Consider the following 20,935-nt stretch of genomic DNA (forward strand, 5'->3'; position numbering starts at 1 on the left):
CTTTGTGGTCCCTGCTCTGAATGTCAAGGCCACCCTGTCCATCGGTGATCACAGATTTCATTTCCCCCTGACTGCAGGTGTGCGGGCAGTTATGAGTTGAAAACCAGCAGCTAGGTTGAAAAACACATTCTCGATGCCCTCTCTGAAATACTTAATTTTTCCTTTGGTGCCTAATTCCGCCAGAGGATTCCAGCATGCTCAGAACATACTTTACGATGCCCCACTGTCTCATGGTTGAGGTGGTGTTACTTTCATTTCTGTGTAAAAAGAAACTCAACCCACCTGTCAAATGCTGGCATATTCATTAGGGATTGGCCACGTATCCTGCGACGAGTCGCGGCCTAGGGAATGGCACCTCACAGGAGGTGAGTCAAGATAAAAAAAGGATGACCCTGCTAGATACAACTTACTATTCAGTGTACAGGGATAGGGCGCTGACTGGGGGCCAAAAGAAGTTCACTGTGTTTGGGGCACAGAGTGCATAGGTTTCCTTCATTGTTATGAACGGAATGACCTTGGACACCTCAGTTACCCCCACTCAGCCTCAATTTTCCAATCTGTAAAATGGCAACAATGATCCCGCATTGGGTTGTTGTGAAAACTACATAAGATCAAGTACCTGAAACATAGTAATGAGTCAGCTATTTTTATAATAAAATAAATCCTTCATTTCTCAGCTTGGGAGAGAGATAGTCAACAATTTCTGCCTCATGTTGACCCTCCCTGAGATGGTCAGGGCCCACAGTTAGGAGCCTCTTTCAACCTCGGTTTTGGCGGGGAGGGGTGGATGGGATCTTCCCAGGCAACATTTATCTGTCCACCATGCCGGCTGAGCAATGCTGGGTCATTGTCCTGTTACCATTTCCTGGGCAGCAGATGGTTTTCTTCCTTTCCCTCTACAAGGACAGAGTAACAGGCATCCAGATCCCTAAGCCCCAGTGAAGAGGCCACCCAGGAACCACTGAAGGCCAAGTCCAATGAGGCAAGCGCATCCTTGCTACCAAAGGTACCAGCTGACAGCCGGGATTTCCAGGCGTGGAGCCTGGTCACGTCTGTCTTGTCCATGGCTTAGAACAGCACCTGGAACATAGTAAATGTCTCACAAATGTTTGTGGGGAGGATAAATGGTCACCCCTTGTAAATGTCACTGCTGCCTTCAGAGGCTCGGGCCTCATGTGATTCTTAGACCGTGATGCCATGATGCCGATGGGTGAGGTCCAGGCTCAGAGTGAGAGCCCACGGCAGCCCTGCCTGGCCCTCCCCAGGCCCCCCGATTTCCTCTGCATCCACTGTCCTGGTCCAGTCCACCATTCCCCCTGCGCCCAGGGCTCTTCCCGCCATCGTCCCTAGCCCAGCCCTGGCAGGTGCAGGAAGCCAGCCACCGTGACCCCACACCCAGCCACATCTGGATCTCCAGGCTCAATCCCCGTCTCCATCAGGGATTGTTACATTACAGTCTGTGGGCCAGATCGGGTCAGTGGTCTGTTTTTATAAGGATCTTGGACTAAGAATGGTTTTTACATTTCCAAAGGGTTGAAAATTTTAAGAAGAATATACCACAGAGACCATATGGCTAACAAAGCTTGAAACATCGACTCTCTGGCCCTTTATAATAAAGAAAAGGCTTGCTGACTTGTGGCCCAGAGAGTCCTCTGATATGCCAGACAGTATGGCCAATTGTGTGAGCCAGGCTCCATTGCAAGGCTTCAGGCTCAGACTCATTTCCTTCCTCTTATCAACACTGAGGCAGGTAGGATTATCGTCCCTTGTAAGATGGGGAAAATGAGGCAAAGAGCGGTTAATTCACTTACCTGAGAATCTCATAAATGGCAAAGCCATGATTCAAACACAGGCAGCCTAGCTCCAGAATCCATGCTTTTTAACCATGGTGCCATTTTGCCATTGGACACTGCCAAGGTCAAGCTTTAGGATTCATACTTTGTCCCATTCTGAGTCCTTTATCACAGAGATGAATGTCAGAAAATACCACCCCCCTCAAGTATTTGATTCCCCAGCCTCCCCCACTCCCACCACCTCCCAAGACAGCTCATCTCCTGTGGGGCTGATAGGGCTGTGGTGTCTCTCTCCCTTTCTGCCCCACGCAGTGGCCTGGATCCCTATTGCGTTCTGCTCCCTGAGGCTGGACACTTCTCCATGAGCCAGGCCTGATGCTGTTTCCACTGAGTCTCCCTTCCTGAGGCATTCCCTGTGTCCCCCTTCCATTCTGTCTTCCCCACCCCAGGAATTGGATTCCTGGTGCAGGGCCTCCGGGAAAGGGTGCTGCGGTGGGAGATGCCTTTAACTCCTGGTCCTGAGCCTTTGGCCTCTTTGTAGCCCCAGGACCTTGGCTTAGACCCTCCCCTTCCAGGAGGCCAGGGAGAAGCCCCAGGCTTTCTGGCATCACAGAGAACAGCACGGGCACGGGGTGGAGGTGTTGCAGACCAGGGGAAACGCTGCACTTCAAGGCTGAGCAGGTGGGGTGGTGCCTTTGTGACCAACAGTCTGGGTGCAGGGGTTCAGGATGGGTAAGAATGGAAAGACAGCTGCCAAGAGGAACAGAGAGCTTCTCAAATCACCCCCTTCCCATCCCCTCCCCACTGCACTAGCCCAGCTTTGACAGAACCCGCCCTTCTGGCCGTGGCCCCTCCACCTGGACTGGAAGTCAGTGTGTGCAGCGCGCAGAGGCCATTTTCTAGCTGCCACCGCGAACGGGCTACTTAGCACTCTGGACCTCAATATTCCTCTGCTTTTCTTTTTTAAATTTGAAAAAATTTTTAGAAGGTTTTATTTATTTATTTGACAGAAAGAGAGCACAGGCAGCAGGAGCGGCAAGCAGAGGGAGAAGCAGGCTCCCCGCTGAGCAGGGAGCCCGATGCGGGACTCGATCCCAGCACCCTGGGATCATGACCTGAGACGAAGGCAGACGCTTAAGCAACTGAGCCCACCCAGGGGTCCCTCCTCTTTTTTTCAAATGGAGAGGGCTTGGGAGGTCCTATTTAGAGATAACACGTTCCTGGCGCAGAGTAGGTGCTCAGCACGAGAATGACTTCTGCCTGGCTCCCCTTCACCAGCCGACCCCCTCCTGCAGAGGTTTCCTCGGTAACAGCAAGCTGGCAGCACCGAACATCCTGCTGGGCACATCTTCCTGGGTATTCTCTCTATTGCCATGTGCCCAGACCGCCCCATTCCCAGAGCTCAGAGGCCCTAACGGGCAGGGACTGTGTCTGACCTTCCTTGTCGGCTGGCTGGTGGGACAAGTGCCTGCTGCACCTGCCAGGGCCGCCTCACTCGGACTCCCGCTCTCCACACCACTGCAGATGGCACTGCTCCGGTCACTCGCTCTTGCTCCCCCGCCAGGGGATGCCGAACCGTGGGCTCTTCCCAGGTCTTCCGGGGAAGGATGCTCTCAAGAACACTTTGGGATTGAGGGTTTGTAGGAGGCCTCTAGGTGAAGGCTTGAAGGAGAGGCCTCTCAAGGGCCCAGCCAACATGTTGTGTTTCTCCTTCTGAAGCCTGAAGAGGCAGAGCACAAGGGAGGGGTCTGGGGCTGTTGTGCCCAGCCTCCAGACTGGCACCTTCGGCTGCCTCAACCGTGTCGCCACTTGGGTGTCCCACCAGCATTGCAGACTTCTGATCCCACCAACCGCCCCCCACCCCCCACCCCGCCGTGTCTTCCTGTTTGGGATCTTCTCCGTCTTGGCTCACGGCAATGCCAACTTTTCATTTGCTCAGGCCACAACCTTGGAGTCAGTCAACCTTGGGTTCCGCTGGCTCACCTACCATATCTAGACCATCAGCAAACCATATCCATCCAGAATATCACGTCCTCTCAGCACCCCACTGCCCCTACCTAGGTCCCGGCCACCATCATATCTTGCCTGCATCAGTACGACAGCCCTTGACTGGTCTCTGCCCCTGCCCTCGCCCCTCTACAATCTATTCTCAAAGCAACACCCAGGATCACCCTTTGAAATCAAGCCAGGGCACATGACCTTTCTGCCTCAGAGCTCCTGCAGGCTTCCTATCCTATTCAGAGTAAAAGCCATGGGCCTTGCAATGGTCTGGGAGGCCCATGCAACCCAGCCCTGCTACCCTGATTGCACCCTAGCTCCTCTGTCCCATTCACCCCACCTGCCATCCTGCCTTGTCCTCTCTTGGACACTCAAGATTCTCTGCTTGCTGGACTCTATCCTCACTGCTCACTCCCTGGCCTCTTCCAAGCCTTTGTTCAGGGGTTACAAGTTACCATCTCAGCCAGGCCTCTCCTGGCCACTGTATTTCACATTTCAACGTCCCCCTCCACCCCCATTCTGCAACTCTCATTCTTCTCCTTCCTGCCTTTATTTTCCTCCGTTTTTCTTGGCACCTTTTAGCGTGCCTTACAATTGTGTGAGTTGATCCATTAGTCCCCGCTATACAGCTGGAGATTAAACTCCAGGGGGCAGGGATTTTTGTCTTAGCCCCTGCCAAGAACCATACCTGTGACATGATAGGACTCTGTAAACATTTGTGGAATGAATGAATGAATGAATGACCTTAGACCAGAGACAGCCAGCACAGAAAACAAACCTTAATTTCAAGCATAAGCCTTTTGGTTTTATATATATATATATATATATATATATATATATATATTTGGTTTTATATATATATATAAAGTATTTGTTGGATGTCTGCATTTGCAGTCCAGGGGAAGCTTCGGGACTTACAGAATCTGCTTGTGTCATAGAAGACCCAGTCAGAAGATTTCCCTAGGTGCTTCCCCTGGAAATCCTCAAAGTTCAATTATTCAAACTGAATAAAAGGCCCTTTGGTTTTATATATATATATATATATATATATAAAGTGATAAAATATATGTGGTTTGTATATTTATATATGATTGAAAGTTTCAAGCATATATATCATATATGTGTGTGTATATATATATATATACAGCATGTATATCAAGACATATGTAAAGTGTATGTGTGTATGTATATCTCTCAAAGACCAAAATATATTTTATATATATAGCCAAGGTGCCATATTTTTTGCGAAGGAGGACACTTTCTGGTTTCCCTGGCTGCCTGCCAGGGTGCACTCAGGCAGCCACGTACAGTCAACAGGGCACTTTCAGCCTCCGGTTTTGCAGAGCAGAGAGCATATCATCGCCGGAAAGTTCTCACCTCACCTCTAGCTCTCCAGAGTGGCAGGCCAGTAATGGGTGTGGTGCATCCACCTGTGGAGATGTGGTGACCATGATTCCCTGCCTGTTTGTCAAGATCCTTGAAGCTCACTTGAGCATGAGCTGGAAAAGGCGTGTCCGTCTCAGAGCGTGAAGAGCTGGTGATTCTCCATAGTTCCTTTCTGTTTCCTGGGCCCCCTTTGCCCTCCCCTCACTATGGTCCAGACATACCTGGCTTCTTTGTGTCCATCTCTTGCTCATCCAGCCCCATCTCCAGCTCCCGGCTTGGCTGGCCGCCCACCTACCTGTGTTGCTGTGTGTACTGTGTAGAATTGGGTCTTCCAGAAAGACACGTGGGCGTCCTAACCCGCGGTACCTGTGAGTGTGACCTTATCTGGAAATATGGTTTTTGCAGACACAATCCCCAGCTTCGATGGCGTCATTCTGGATTAGGGTGACCTCCAATTCAGGGATGGTGTCCTTGTAAGAGAGACAGCCACACAGTGGAGAAGGCCATGTGAAGGCAGAGGCAGAGATTGGGGGGGATGCATCTGCACGCCGTGTGATGCAATAAGGTTGCTGGTCAACCACAGAGGCTAGAGGAGGCTGGCAAACACCTCGACCTTCAGGTGTCAGGGAGCACGGCCCTGCGGACACTTGGATTTCAAGACATCTGTCCCCCAGAACCATGAAACAATAAATTTCTATGGTTTTAAGCCCCCGGTCTGTGGAACTTCGGCCACCCCAGGAAGCTCATACACCACCCCCTTCATCCCTCAGTTCTGCTCCTAAATTCCACCTCCCTGAGGGCTTTGCTGGCCTCCCAATCATAACCTGGTCCCCCAGTCACACACCTGTAGCACATTTTACTAATTCCTCTACCAGCTGCTTATTACCCTGTGTGATTCTGTTTTGAAAGCTTTCCCTGGTGCCCATAAGGCATCTGCTGGGGGTCCGTGGTGCCCCCTATGTGTCTTCACTCTCTAACGGGGCACCTGCACACAGTAGGTGTTCAAAAAGTATTTGTTGGATGTCTGCATTTGCAGTCCAGGGGAAGCTTCGGGACTTACAGAATCTGTTTGTGTCATAGAAGACCCAGTCAGAAGATTTCCCTAGGTGCTTCCCCTGGAAATCCTCAAAGTTCAATTATTCAAACTGAGTTGTTCAACCCAAGTCAGTTGTAGTAACACAAGAGAGACTGAGGGCCGGTGAGGACTTTCCAAATGAGGGTCTATTCTTACTTTTTAGCCCGAATGTGTTTTCCTGCCAAGAATCAAAAAATGACTTTTCCCCAATGGTTAGCAACACCTTAAACAAAAAAAAGAAAAGAAAGAAAGAAAGAAAGAAAGAAAGAAAGAAAGAAAGAAAGAAAGAAAGAGAAGAAAGAAAGAGAGAAAGAAGGAAAGAAAGAAAGAAGGAAAGAAAGAAAGAAAGAAAGAAAGAAAGAAAGAAAGAAAGAAAGAAAGAAACCTCCAAAAATGTAAGCCCTTTCACATTTCGCCTTCTCCTCAGCCTCTGTCCCGGCCCCCCGGCCCCAGGACTTCCCAGTCTTGTCTCCTGGCTCATGATGAATGGTGGCCCTGTTTTGGACTTCTCCAAATTCTGCGGTATTTTCCCTTCTCAGGCATTCGATGGAGATGTCTGGTAGGTGCTTTTAGGTGGTTCTAGAACTGACAGCCCCTCTGAGATTCATCTGTCCCATGGCACGTAGGTTTGGCCTCTAGTGGACTCAGAATGGCCTTTACTGAGCACCTAGTTTGTGCCAGCCACATGCAGGGCAGGTTTATAGCCTGTAGCTTCCTCCCCATTCAATGTGTTCCAGAATCTACGTTCACCATGAAGTGGTCTCACTTCAGAGCTATTTTACTGATGAGGAAACTGAAACTCAGAAAGGTTAAGTAATTTGCCTAAGATCACACAGCCAATAAGTGATAGAACCCTTTTCAAATCTAGGTCTGTCTGACTTCAAAGTTAGTGGGTTTTTTCCCCCTCTAACTTTATAGATGATAAAAGCACCCCGAATCAGAAATTGCCTTATTAACAGCAAGAAGCTTCATTTTATAAGGATTTGGTTGTGCCTGGGCCTGATTATCCAGGACCTGTGGGGAAGGGGGTTGGTATTGGATTTATGGACCCAGGAGCCTTGGGGTGTGCTGAGGACACTCCATAGACCTGGCAAGCACTCTGGCTTGGGGACGGGGTTGTCATCCTCTCCTAGGACTGTGCTTCCTGGTTCTGGGCATGAGGCTAGCCACTCCCCTCCTCCAGCATCAGTTTCCCCAACCATAAAATTAAAACTCCGATTCAGTGATCTCCAAGCTGGTGTTTTGCCCTGATAATCTAGGACTTTAGCGTATCCTGGGGCCTGCCATCATTCTTCTAACACCCCTCAAGCTCGAGCCTTTCCATTCTATCTGGAGCCCATAGCCTATACCTCCCCATCTCTCCTCATCCCCTCAGTTCCCATCCTGTCCTTTCCTGGAGCCCTGGGGGCCTGCTCCCCTGCTGGGGGCCCTGGGGCAAGTTTCTTCACCTCTCTGAACTTCCATGTTCCCTTCTCAAAAGGGACCTCAAATGAGGGTAAAACCCACCTCATTGGCTCACTGTGAGGATAACACCAAATGAAGACGTAACCATCCTTCCTGACTTGTTAGGGGCTTGAGGTGTGCAGGTGGGCCCAGAAACAGACTCTAGACTCTGGACCTAGGTGGATGGGTTCAAATCTTGGCTACGATGCTTCCCCACTTACCAGCTGTGTGGGTTTGGGCAAGTTGCTTTACTTCTCTGTGCCTCAGTGTTTTCTTTTGTGAAGTGGAAACACCCACCTTCCAGCTTGTTATGAGTGTTGAGTGAGTTCATACTTGTAAAGCACATAAAATAGTGTGTGGGCATGGAGCCGGTGTTCTATAAAACTCAGCAATCATTATTAGATCATCTGATTCTCAGATCAGCCTGACACGGGGCTGCTGTGCCTATCCTCATTTCATAAACGGGGAAGAGTAGTAACTTGGCCAAGGCCCTACACCCATGTTGGCCAGCAGGATCCTAACCTTCAGCATCTGCCCTCTGCTCACGGTGGGGACAGGGCCCAGGCACGGGAAGGGACAGGGTGGTGGGGCTGAGCCGGGGGCATCTGTGAGGGGCTGCACGCACCCCGCACCCATCCCCGAACAGACATTAAATAGCACACCAGCAGCTTACAACAGATCAAGACAGAGATCGCAGAATAAAGTAAAAAGCTTTGCCTCTTCCTCTTTGAACAAGAGGCCCTGTATTTTCATTTTGCACTGGGTAGGCCTTGCTAATTATGTAGCCTGCCCTGGGCACCTCGCATGTCATAGGTGGAAAATGGTACCTGGCTTCCCCTTCAACAAAACCCCCAAAATGCTTACTCGGAGTTCAGTAATTCAGTGCAGTTTGCTCTGGCTCTTGATTCACCGGTAGAAACAAAGTCTTTTGATGAAAACCCGGATGGTGGCACTTTTGCTGCTTTTCACAAAGATGGCTTCCCCAGAGCTTCCTAAGGCCTTCGTACGATCTGCATCCCAAATGCGGGCCATTTCTCAACCAGCAGCGCTGTTTGGCCGCGGGTGATAGAGAGATGGTGTTTTTTTTCCTTCTTCTGTTGCTATAATCTTCAGACGCAAAGAGTTCTCTTTAAAAGACACCGTGGGCAATTACTTTATGCAAATGCAGCATCTCTGAGGCTGGCGAGGCTGGGGCTGGCCATGGAGGAATGAGAGGTGGGCCGCATGGGCTGGGCAGGGCGCCACCAGGGAGGCCCCGCCAGTAGGTCTTGGCATCTCTGCGACGCTGCCCCCGTGACTTCTGGGAGGGGACTCAGGCCACAGCGGGAGCAGTGGGAGGCTCAGCAGGCACCTCAGAGCCATGGGGTGGGAGAGCTGCTCCTCTGGACTGTGCCCCATGTAACAGAGGAGGCCCCTTAGGGTAGAATAAGCAGCAACCCCAAGGCGATCCCAGGAACCACAGCAGATCCGCGTCCAGTGAGAGGCCTCAGATAGAGTGAGATGGACAACGTGCCCTGCTGAGAGCAATGTCTCCTTGCTTCGGTGCAAGCCAAGGTACATCCTGCAGATGGAACATTCCAGAAAGAGTGAGGGATGCAGGAGGAGCCCTCTAGGGAAGCTCAGTAAGGGGGGGAAAGGTGGCCTAGGATTAGATAGGAGTTTGGGGACAGTGGGGCCTCCGCCAATTCCCTTACCCGGGAAACTGTCCTGTCTTCCAGAGCCCGCTGCCCAAGCAGCCGGGCCAGTCACGTTTCCACCACTGCCTTGGGCATCTTTGAAACCCCTGGATGTGGCAGCTTATGCTGTGGACCCACTGAGACATCCATGCCTCCTTATTGTTAGTACATCTGTTCTCACCGCACCCCTGAAGTTACCCCCTCCACCCACTGGCCCCGCTGCTCCTAAGCACAGCATCTTTAGCCGACCCGACACACCTCTCCTCCTTCTCTGTTGACAGGAGAACGCACAGGAAGGGTGGGGGCAGGGCACAGAAGACTTAGCCTAGGGTTCCTTTGGTGGGGGTTTGCCACGTCTCTTAGAGGGGACAAGACTAGTTAGGGTCAGAGTCCACATTAGCACTTCGAAGCTCCAACATGTAGTCGAGTATATGCTTTTTACTTGTGTTTCCCATTTTCTTACAGTAGTTGACATTTACTGACTCCCGTCTATAAGCTTGGCCCCTTTGCTGAGCACTCTGTATACACAATGCCTTTCGATCTTTTCTTTTCCTCCATCCTTCCTCTCTCTTTTCTTTCTTTCTCTCTTTCTTCCTTTCTTTCTTTCTTCTTCCTTCCTTCCTTCCTTCCTCTCCCTCCCTCCCCCCCTTCTTCCCTTCCTTCCTTCCTTCTTCTTTCCTTCCTTCCCTTCTTTCCTTCCCTTCTTTCTGTTTGTCTATCTTTCAGTAAGCTCTAGGCCCAACATGGGGTTTAAATATACTCTACCTTCTGAACCAGCCAGGCACCTCTTTGATCTTTTCTACTGAGATATAATTTACATACAACAAAATGCAAAGACCCTAAGTACCAAGTTTGGAGAGTTTTGACAAATGTATGCACTCATGTACCCAGCCATCACCCTCAAGTACCCCCACACATCACCCCCAAATACAAATATAGGACATTTCCCTCCCTCCAGAAATATCCTGGAGCTTCTTCCCATTCACTCTCCTACATGAAGATGACCACTGCTCTGATTTCTGTCACCATGGATGCTACAGGTTTGTTTCTCCATTCTAGAACTTATGAATGGAGTTGTCTTTCATGTCTGGCTTCCTTTACTTGTGGAGGATTTATGATATTCATCAAGGTATGCCAGTAGCTTTCTAGTCCTTTCTATTGCTGCCCACTCTTCCATTGTCTGGACACACACCTTCTGTTTATCCCTTCATCTATTGATGGACATTTGAGTTGTTTTCAATTTTTGGTGATTATGAGTAAGCCTGCTGGGAGATTTCATGTACACGCCTTTTTGTAGACTTATGTCTTGGGGAAATACCTAGGAGTGGAATTGTTGGGTCAGACGTTAGGTGTGTTTTTAGTTTTATAAGCAGCTGCCAAACTGTTTTTCCAAGGGGTTGTATCATTACTGTACTCCCGCCATGAGTGTATGAGAGTTCCAGTTGCTCCATATCCTCACCGGCACTCGGTATTGATGGTCCTTTTCATTTGGCCACTCTGGTCGGTGGGTGGAAATGGTATCTCGTTGTTGTCATTTGCATTTCCCTGATGACTAATGACATCGAGCTCCTTGTTATGTTCTTATTACAGATACCTTCTTTTGTGAAGTGTCTAAGACTTCTTGCACTTGGGGAGGGAGTTTGCTTGTCTAATTCCCGAGTTGTAGTTCTTAGTATGTTCTTAGAATGTTCTGGATACCGGTCCTTTGTCAGATACATGTGCTGCAGTCTGTGTCTGCATGATCCTCTTCAGCCTCCCAGCAGCCCTGTAAAGTGAATGTTACTATCTCCACTTTGTTTTAGAGAGGCAGAAACCGAAGCACAGAGAGGTTAAGTGAGATGCCAAAGGTCACACAGCTACTCAGTAGCAGAGTGGGGAGGCAGACCCCACTTGCGTGGGACTCAGAGCGCTGACATCCAGAAAATTCCAGAAAACGTCTCTCACACACAAATCCTTGTGTCTCCCTGGCAGCCTGGGAACGTGCAGTCCTCAAGCCAGTGCCCCACGGGGTTATTTCAGTTCACACTTGCTCCCTCTGCTTCACACAATACCAGACCATCCTGGGAAGTAGCCGGCTCCCAGAACCCAGTTGGGGCACTGTCTCCTCTGGAGGATGCCATGGGGTTTTGAGCCGCTCTGATGAAAGACAAACTATGGGTAATTTTACAGGCCTCTGAGGATGCTGGCAGGGTTAGCTCGTGCCAGGAATAACAATGAGGGGCCCGGGCAGGCTTGCTGCCAGCCCTGCTCTGGGAGGTGACCCTAGAGGAGGTGAGCCTGGCAGTGGGGAGGGAAGAGGGCCAGTGGGTGGGAGGGCAGGGCTGCCATATATGTCCACGGCTGACTCAAAGAAGGGCTTCTGGGTGCCCCAGGGACTCTGAGAAGGGGAAGAGGCCCCCATGGCAGTCAGAGAAAATGGCTGGGAGGCTTTGTAAGAGTGGGAACCACAGCAACTACAATCATCAACATGCTAGTCAGAGTCACGAGCCCTTATTGAGCACTCCCTGTGTGTCCGCTGCTGTGTCTGCCCTTTGCATCCCTATTAGGTGCCAGGTGTCCCTGCTTTGCACTTACTAGTTTAATGCTCATAATAACCCCACGAGATAGGTATTATTAAAATGCCACAGGAGGGAACTGAGGTTCAGAGAGGTTAAATAATTTGCCTAACGTCGCATAGTTTGTAAGTGGTTGAGGTGTAGCTAATTCTAAAGCCCAAGCACTTAAATGCTATGCTCTGATGCCTTTCTGTTCAACAAAACTCTGTCAAATTTCTACTTTTTTATCAAGCACGACATTAGGTGTCTTGGTCAGGGGGTGTATAATGTTGAACAAGACATATCCCTGTCTTTGGGCCACGTGGTGGGATGAATGGTGGCTTCCAAAAAGATATGTCCACATCCCAGAATCTATGAATGTGAGCTCATTTGGAAAAGGGGTTCTTGCAGATGGAATTAAATGATAGATCTTGAGATAATCCTGGATCACCCAGGGGCCCTAAATCCAATGACAAGCGTACTTACAAGAGACAAAAGAGAAGACAGAAAAGAGGAGGAGGCCCTGTGAAGACAGAGGTGGATACTGGAGTGAAGCAGCCACAAGCCGAGGAATGTGTGGAGTCACCAGAGGCTCCAAGGAGCAAAGACTTCTGCCCTTGAGACTTGAAAGGAGCATGGCGTTAGCATCTTCTGTTCATTAGATGGGAGTCACTAGGTCCAGCCCACACACACTGAAGAGTGTTACACAAGACTTGAACACAGGGAGGCAGGATCACTGAGGACCATCTTGGACGGGGTCCCCCTTCCACCGCCCCAGTGCCTGAAGGCAGGAATCCTACCTTCTATTTCTCTGGCTCTCCCAGGTATCAGGTTCCAGGCAGGAAGAAGAGAGAGAACAATGCGTGTTGACTGTGTGGGCCACTGAACTGGATTCTTTATACACATCCCAGCACGTAGTACCATTTCCCCCTCACGTGAACCCAGCAAGGGGAGGTGTTTTTCCTCCCATTTGATAGGAGGGGTAACTGAGGCTCAAAAGAGGAAGGCCATGCAGTAGCATATTAGAGTGAGCTAATGGTCTACAAATTTTAGCCACATCATGATCACCTGAAGACAATTTCTAGGCCCATGAGCAGAGTTCCTGATTCAGCGGTCTTGGGCGTGGCTGGAGAATCTGCGTCTCAGACAGATTCTCAGGTGAAGCTGACTTCATGCTTAGAACCACTGGAGAATCAATGTTGCAGCCATGGCGGACCCCTGAAGTGTTAGTGGATTAATGAATGAAACGTATTTCTTGCTCAAGTCACAGTCCTACCGGGCTGAGCTGGCTCTCCCCTCCATGCACCATTTGGACCACGTGGTCCCCTCAAGTCACCTTGGAAGGGAGCAGAGGGTAGAGGGTCACGTGGGATGTTTTAAAGGGCTAGGCTTGGAGGTGGCTTTCCTGCCCTCTGCTCACACTCCATTAGCCAAAACTCAGTCACATGGCCCAAGACAACTGCAGGGGCGGCTGGGAAATGTAGTCTTCCCTAGGAGGAAGCGATGGTGTGCCTAGCAGGCAGCTGATCAGGGGGCCAGGCCAGGACCTGATCTCAGGTGCTTTCCCCCTTCATCTCTTGCCTTCTCCCTGGTTAAGGTGCTTTCAGTGGGCTTTCTCATATGAGCCAGTGTCATGGGACTTTTTTTTTTTTTTCCATAAAAATTGAGAAAAGAAAAGAGGAAAGAGACATGTCTTGGGTCCATCAGCCCATTCTGTGGCCATCAGCTTCAGCCTTGTAGAGGTCCAGGTGCTCAGTGGAATAGCTGTCAAGCACTTTGAAAGCTCCGTGTGTTTTCAGGGGTTTCTTGCATGAGTTTCACTTCTACCACCTGAAGCAATCAACACAGGGGTACCGTCCCCAGCATCCAGGGACCCCTCTGGCTACTGCTTCTTCAATGCCTAAACCCTGGACTCAGGGCCACAGACAAGCTCCGTCTAAGTAGAAAACACGCCACTCCTGCCACTCCATCCCCAGTGCTCTGGAATGCTCCAAACGCAGCTCCTCAAACATCTGTGAGTTCCAGCTTTCATGCCTTTGTATATACTGTGACATCTGCCTGAGCTCCCTGTCTTCCCTCCAGACTCAGCTCAAATGAAGCTCCATGAAGCCTTCGTCCATCAGTCAAAGGAGTGTTCGACTTGCCCTCACTCCGCAGCAGAGGTGTAGACATGCGTCCTCATCTGTGCCTGTCCTGCAGCTCCAGCCATGGCCTGTGTAGACTCTGAAGGTCTCTGCCATGTCCGTCTTGTGGGACGTGAGATGTTTGAGAGGAAAGACCGCACGGCATCCTTTACTGGCCTCTTCATTACCTGCAAGACTGAGTCCAGAAACCTTCCTGTGACACGCAAAGCCCTCCCCAAGATCCAGAGATGAAGAGTGAAGACTCTGGCATTGGTTTGAGTCCCAGTTCCACCACCTGTGGGGTGTGTGGCTGTGGGAAATTTGTTAGCTTCACTGTACCTCAGTTTTCCCATCTGTGCAGTGGGGCTAATAGTGGGCCTATTCAATGAAATAATGCACCTGAGGCCCTTTCAACAGTGCCAAGTGCATGAAAACATGCAAGAAATGCCGCCAGGCATCTTTCTGTTATCATGATTGCTCTTGTTACTACTTTGCAACCTTTGCACACACCTGCCACACTTTCTTGCTGACAGTTTTGATGGTCTTGCATGCCCCCTTGCTTTTGCACTGGATGTTCCTTCTGCTTGGAGGTCCCTATGTTTCACCTGTTCATTCATACCTACTCATTCATTCATTCAGCAAACTTTTTGTTGAGCTCACAGCTACTCGTGCTGTAGACAGTCCTTCCTTGTCATTCCCATTGAATTTACCACTCCTGTTTTGAAGTTGTTTATTTTTCTGCATCTCTGTGAATAACTCAAGAGCAGAAGAAATGTCCCTTTCCCCACTGGATTTACTGCTCTGAACCCAGTTCCTAATATCATGGCTGCCACATAGTAAGAGCTTAGTAAATATTATTGAATATGAATACTTGAATGCTGTTCCTCTCTGAATCTGTCCCCAATGTCTAGGATATTGTAGGTGCTCACCAAGGACTCTATTTCTCTTGTGTGAAACTAAATCACTCTGCATTCATATCACCTAGACATTGGGGTTGGGGGAGAGCCACTTTTAATCAGCATATCTGGATTTTTGCCACCTTCTGAACCAGAAAACTTTCCCTGGTCCTGCTTGACCAAACTAAAGGTGACCAGCAAGGCTGTCTTCTGAAAAATACAAGAGGATGCCATTTGCACCTGTGTCCCTTGAAACAGTCCTAGAGTCATCAAAGACTTCTCAACTGCCATGTTTGCTGATCTGCTTCAGAGTGTATGTCTCAACGTCTCCTGGAACTCCAGTGCCTAGATCAGTGCCTGGAAATTAAGGAGGGAGGGAGAGAGAAGGAGAGGAAGGGAAGAAGGGAGGAGGGAGGGAGAAAGGAAGAGGCCCTTCCCCACTGGCCAACATCTTAGAGAAGAATGGGAGTCAAAATGATTGCCCCACTAAGCCAATGCTGTGGGTGGCAAACTTTGGCCAAAATCGTCTCCTATTCTTTCATGAATTTGATTTCTTTGGCAGCTGACATCTCCTCTTGCTTTGCAAGGTGGCTCTAGAACTTAAACTGTCTCCTTTCTATCTCATCTTCTGCTTCCTTGGCCCCTTGGCAGGGCAGGGTAGGAAGTTTGCTCTCTCCAGGGCAGGCCAAGATAGCGCTTTGTGTGCTGGTGGTGGCCCTGCAGCAGAAGGCGGTACAGACGTTGGGGTTTGGAAGGGCTGAACCTGGCATCCATCCCATGGGACCTCCTTAGAGGGACACATGGACTGTTGCTTGGTTATGTCATGCAGGAACTGCAAATCATTTTCTAGACATTTTTATTCTTTTCTAATACTACTTACAGAAGGTTGTTTTGACGCTGTCCTAACTTCTACTTCTCATCAATTGTCATACCTAAAACCACGCATATAGTCTGGGTATCCACTTTTCTTTCCCCTTGTGAAGCAAAAATAATAGTGAGATTTCAATATGTGGCAGAGACTCTGCATGATATTTTCACACCTGTTGAGTCTTTATTCTTCACAATAATCCTGCAAGGTAGAATATTAGTAGCTCCACGTTATGGGTGAGGGAATTGTGGCTCAGAGATTTTAATTTCACATAGCTAGTAAGTGTCTTTTCATTACCTATATAATCTGTCTCCCCCTTTAATGGCCCCGCCTATATCACTCGCAGGTCCTTTTTCAGGGTACTTTGGCAATTGGCTTCTTCTTCATCACGCATTGCATGCCTAGATTGCTGTGCTTGTATTTCTTGGTCTCCTGTAACATGGACTTGAACGCTAATTTGTTTGTAGTTATTAGTTCCCAAAAGGGAAAAAAAAATGTCCACTTATGTTCCTGTTCTTTTATCTTCCCAGACCCTGAGGGGCTTATTTCTCTGTGGCTCCTTTGGAGCAGATGTGACCGAGAAATCAATACAGCCATTAGATTCTTCCGTGGTGACCATAATGTCATTGCATCTTCCGCCCCATCCTGTTGACAGAGATGTCAGAGCCAGGAGGAGGGGAGACGCTTAAAAGAAAGAACGGAGCCTCTGAAGTGAAGGGGAGAATTAAAACCCCACAGAGCCTCACTTAACGGGCAAAAAATTGCGGGTGGCTGCCTCTGGTATCATCGGGTCTTCCTTCTGAGAATGCAGTGGCTTGGCAGCAGGCGTAGCGGGGGGATCTGTAAAGCTCGGGCATTGGGGGGCCCCTCAGGAGGGTGAAATCAACAACAGTGGAGTTGCAGCCTGAGCCGGAGCCTCTCTCCTTTAGTTCCAGATTCTCAGCCCCTCCAGAGGTAGGTAGGGGGTGGCGAGACCCCGTGGGATTCTCCTTCCTCTCGTGGATCTGGCCTTTGAAAATGATTATTCTCATTATGAGGAATAGTTCCTGACACAAGGTGAGAAGCATCCTTTACAAGCCCAGCACTTGGTTCTTGGAAAGCACTCAAGTTCGAATGGCGGATGTTGGTCCAGTCCACAGAGCACAGGCACTTTTTTTTGGCAGCTGGGTACGGAATACCTGCTAGGGATCAGGCACTGCTCTGGGTGTAGGTGAGGGGTGCGGAGGGGCGCTCTGCAGGAAACAAAATATACAAGACCCCTAGCTCCTCAGGGAGCTCACATTCTGGGGGAGACTAAGAATTGAGCTAAGCTATTAGCTTGCATTTTCTCTCCTGCAGAGGGGGCCAGCTGCCCTCCCCTCCCTCCGCAGAATTTCTTTTCCCCTTCCTTTGTAGAGCAGTGGCTCTTACCCAGGGGCACTTTTGCCAACCGCCCCCCGCCCTGCAGAAGACATTGGGCAATGCCTCGTGACATCTTTGGCTGTCATGACCTGTGTGTATATGCGTGTGTGACTAGCGTCTGGTATGTAGAAGCCAGGGATGCTACCCCGCATCCCACCATGCCCAGGGCAGCCCCACAGCCAAGACTTCTCCAGCCTGCAGGGCCAACCGACAGCGCTGAGGCTGAGCAGCTCTGGGGAGAGAGAAGACCGCATCTCCCAGCATCCCGCGGGGCTAGGTGTGGCCATGTTCCTGGTTCTCCCCGCCAAGTGTGAACAGCAAGGCTGTGTCCACGCCCAGGTGTGTGTGTATGGGTGGGGGTGGGGGGGGGAGCTTTTAATAAGTAGATAGGCCTCTTTCCCCTTCCTCAGGCTGGATGAAGAAAAGAGAGGTGATTTTTTTCTGGTGATGTGTTTTTTTTTTTTGGTTTTTTTTTTAAATGTCTTAGTGATTTATTTCCCCCTTGGTCATCAGGGACAAATGCAATTAGCTGCACCGTAATAACTAGATGCTATACCAGCCCTGATCACCTGCCACTCTTGCTTTAGGAACACCAATGGGGGAATCTGGTGATGTGTTTATTCTTCAAACACTTGTTTCTACAGTACCGACTTGGAGAATAAATAGAGGTGCACGGCTGTAATTTCCATCACAATCTGCTGCTGAGGAGACATTCAGTGTGAGGATAAGGGGCTGGGAGTTGGGGCGGGGGGGCATGTTCGGATCACAGGAGAACCGGAGGCCTCCGTGATGAACTATGTTGGGATCCCATCGGTCAAGATCTGACTCCCAGGACGGATGGTGACAGTGGATCCGCTTGAGGCCCTAAATCACCATGTGGGGAGAACCGTCTGGCAACCAGAGACACTCACCTTGGACTTTCATGGGAATAAGTGCATCTCTTGGTTTTAGCAACTTAACCTACCCTAACTATTACAGTCACTAAGTCTTGTCAATAATTCTTGAACGAACTGAGCACACACTATGAGCCAGACACTAAGCTCTTTAAGTATAAGAGCTCATTTTATCTTCATACCAACCCTATGAAATAGGTACTATTATTATTCTTGTTTTACAGATAACGAAACAAGTGTTCAAGGAGGTTAGCAGAGTGGGTAAGTACCATGTAGAAGTTTTAGGCCAGATTTTAGCCTCCAGCACTTCGAGCAAGTTCCTTTCTCTGTCATTAAAATCTCATCATTTGTGACATTTGGGAGTCACGGTAACTGTTCCCTCTTTGGTCCCTCTGCCTCGAGTTTAGATACTGCAGATAGAATGACTTTTTAAAAACCAAATCTCTGGGGGCGCCTGGGTGGCTCAGTCGTTAAGCGTCTGCCTTCAGCTCAGGTCATGATCCCGGGTCCTGGGATCGAGCCCCACGTCGGGCTCCCTGCTCCGTGGGAAGTCTGCTTCTCCCTCTCCCACTCCCCCTGCTTGTGTTCCCTCTCTCTTGTGTCTCTCTCTGTCAAATAAATAAAATCTTAAAAAAACAACAACAAAAAAACAAATCTGGGGGCGCCTGGGTGGCTCAGTCGGTTAAGCTTCTGACTTGATTTCGGCTCAGGTCATGATCTCAGGGTCCTGGTATCGAGCCTCACGATGGACTTGGTGCTCAGAGGGGGAGTCTGCTTGAGATTCTCTCTCTCTCTCTTCCTCTGCCCCTCCCCCTGCTCACACTCTCACACACACACTCATCTCTCCCATATTAATAAATAAATCTTAAAAAGAAAAACCCAAATCTGAACCTGCTTCTTTCCTGCCCACCTTCCTTCAATGACTCCCCATTGTTTCAGGATAAAGTGCATATTCCTGGTGGCGGCAGGTGGATCCCTCAGTGGCCTATCCCAGCTTGCTTTGCTACCTTCATAGTCTCTTGCTCCTTCTTCCTCTAGCCATATGCACCCCGGCCTGCAGTTGCACTGCAAGAAGAAAGGAATATTCTTTTTCCCAAATTATTCTTCCTCTGCAGAGGGAATCACAGTTAAAGTAACAAGCTTCCCCTGTGTATTTCCAAGAGTTCAAGCAAGGATTGTTTGACCATCTCCTGGGAACACCATTGAAAGGATTCTTACATTGGGTGGGAGGTTCATTCCAACCAGACATTGCTGCAGTTTTTCAAAACACAGCTAATTGCATAACGTAAGGTGAACCCAGTTTTTCATCTTTGTTCAGCTCTCAAATTCTATCTGTTCTATTAAAAACCATATTGGCTTTGGAGAGTAATTTGGTAGTATTACACTACAGCGACTTTACTCCTAATTATACTCCCTGGAGAACTCTCATGTGCAAAGGAGTCGTGTCGTATTTGTAATAGCAAAAAACTGCTAAGCCAAATGTCCATCCACAGGAGAATGGACAAAACGAACTCATACAAAGAGCACAAATGAAGTATAAATAAATGAATTAGAGCTGCATGTACTAAATAGAAATGAATCTCAGGAACGATGTTAAGCATAAAAGCCGTCTCAAGAAGGAGAGTTATATATTAGGATGTCACAAGTAACGTTATGTATTGTGCCAGTCTGGGTCCCAGGAGGAAACAAAAGGCAGGCTTGGAATATACTGGAAAGAAGGAAAAGAAGGGACTCTTTCCAGGGCTGGCTGGTGTGGTTGATTGGTTCCTGGCCGCAAATTCCCACATTGCTCCTTCCATCCAGAGGTGGAATCTATTTTTCCATCCCCGTTAATCTGGGCTGGTTTTGTGACTTGTCTTGATGAGATACTATGGCAAAAGTGACTTGGAGTAGGTTCCAGAGGCCTTGCAATTTCTCCCTTCACACTTTGGAAATGCTGCTGACATTACGTCCAGGGGCCTGCGCCAGCCTACCGGAGGCCTCCTGGAGAGAAAGACTCAACCGCCAGCCAGCACCCACCACCAGCTTCATGCGTGAGGCCCCTCAGGACTAGCCAGCCCCTAGCTGACCACGAGTGGGCTACAAATGTGTGAGGAGGCTGGCCAGAACCACTCTGAGCACAACTTCCCAGCTGAGCCCAGCTCGGATTACCAACCCACAGAGTTATGAACAAAAAACCGGTTAATACTTTCAGCCATTAAGTTTTGGGGTGTTTTGCTGGGAGTATACAATCAACATAGAAGAGTTAAGGAACCCGGAAGAGGCACTCAGGTTTCCAGAAACGAGCAAGGTGGGCGTTCCTGAAGCAGGGCACTAACGTTATGGGAACCCAGCAGGAGCTGCAGCCTCACAGGGGGGCTCCCGACAGAGCTCCAGAACACAGAACTGTGGCAGGGACGGAGTGGGGGAAGAAATGACCTGATCTCTCCCTCCTCCTTCCACCAGTCTCTCGCCAGGCCCTCCTCCTGGCTGAGCCCAACAAGAAACCAGAAGGCAAGGGGGTTTGGGAGATGCCATCTATTGGCGCCAGGCTCCTTAAGCACAGAAAATGGATCTGGGTGGGGCCAGGGACAAATGGGGAATAGCTGGGACATACGTGCTTCCTGCCCAGCAGGCTGTGAGAACATAGAAGGGAATGAGAAACTGCAGATCAGGATAGATGTTTCCTCTGGGGAAGGAGGGATTTCTACCTTGAGTGGGGTAGAGGGTGTTGTCATATGCATGTGTTTGTAGATGCCCCACGTGAGAAGGAAGAAGAAGAGTTTCATGCAAGCTCACTAGGCACCTGACCCTTCACCGCGTTCTTTCGCAGAAGTCATGTTTAAGTTAAGCCTACAACCACCCCATGA

General features: G+C 49.5%; 1 protein-coding gene across 3 annotated transcripts in view; it reads left to right on the forward strand.

Annotated features, from left to right (window-relative positions):
- The window catches only part of LOC115938771 (uncharacterized), a 331,027-nt gene that overhangs the window by 242,010 nt on the left and 68,082 nt on the right, over nt 1-20,935 (forward strand). For 2 of the 3 annotated variants that reach the window (XR_014144402.1, XR_014144414.1), the window contains one exon: nt 13,988-14,256. The exons of the other annotated variant lie outside the window; for it this stretch is intronic. The gene's annotated coding sequence lies outside the window, so the exon portion shown is untranslated. Of the gene's footprint in view, nt 1-13,987; nt 14,257-20,935 lie in introns of those variants that run through there. 3 annotated transcript variants of the gene reach the window in all.

The sequence above is a fragment of the Leptonychotes weddellii genome, chromosome 4 (genome assembly GCF_054177405.1).
Source record: "Leptonychotes weddellii isolate Sample4059 chromosome 4, ASM5417740v2, whole genome shotgun sequence".
NCBI lineage: Eukaryota > Metazoa > Chordata > Mammalia > Carnivora > Phocidae > Leptonychotes > Leptonychotes weddellii.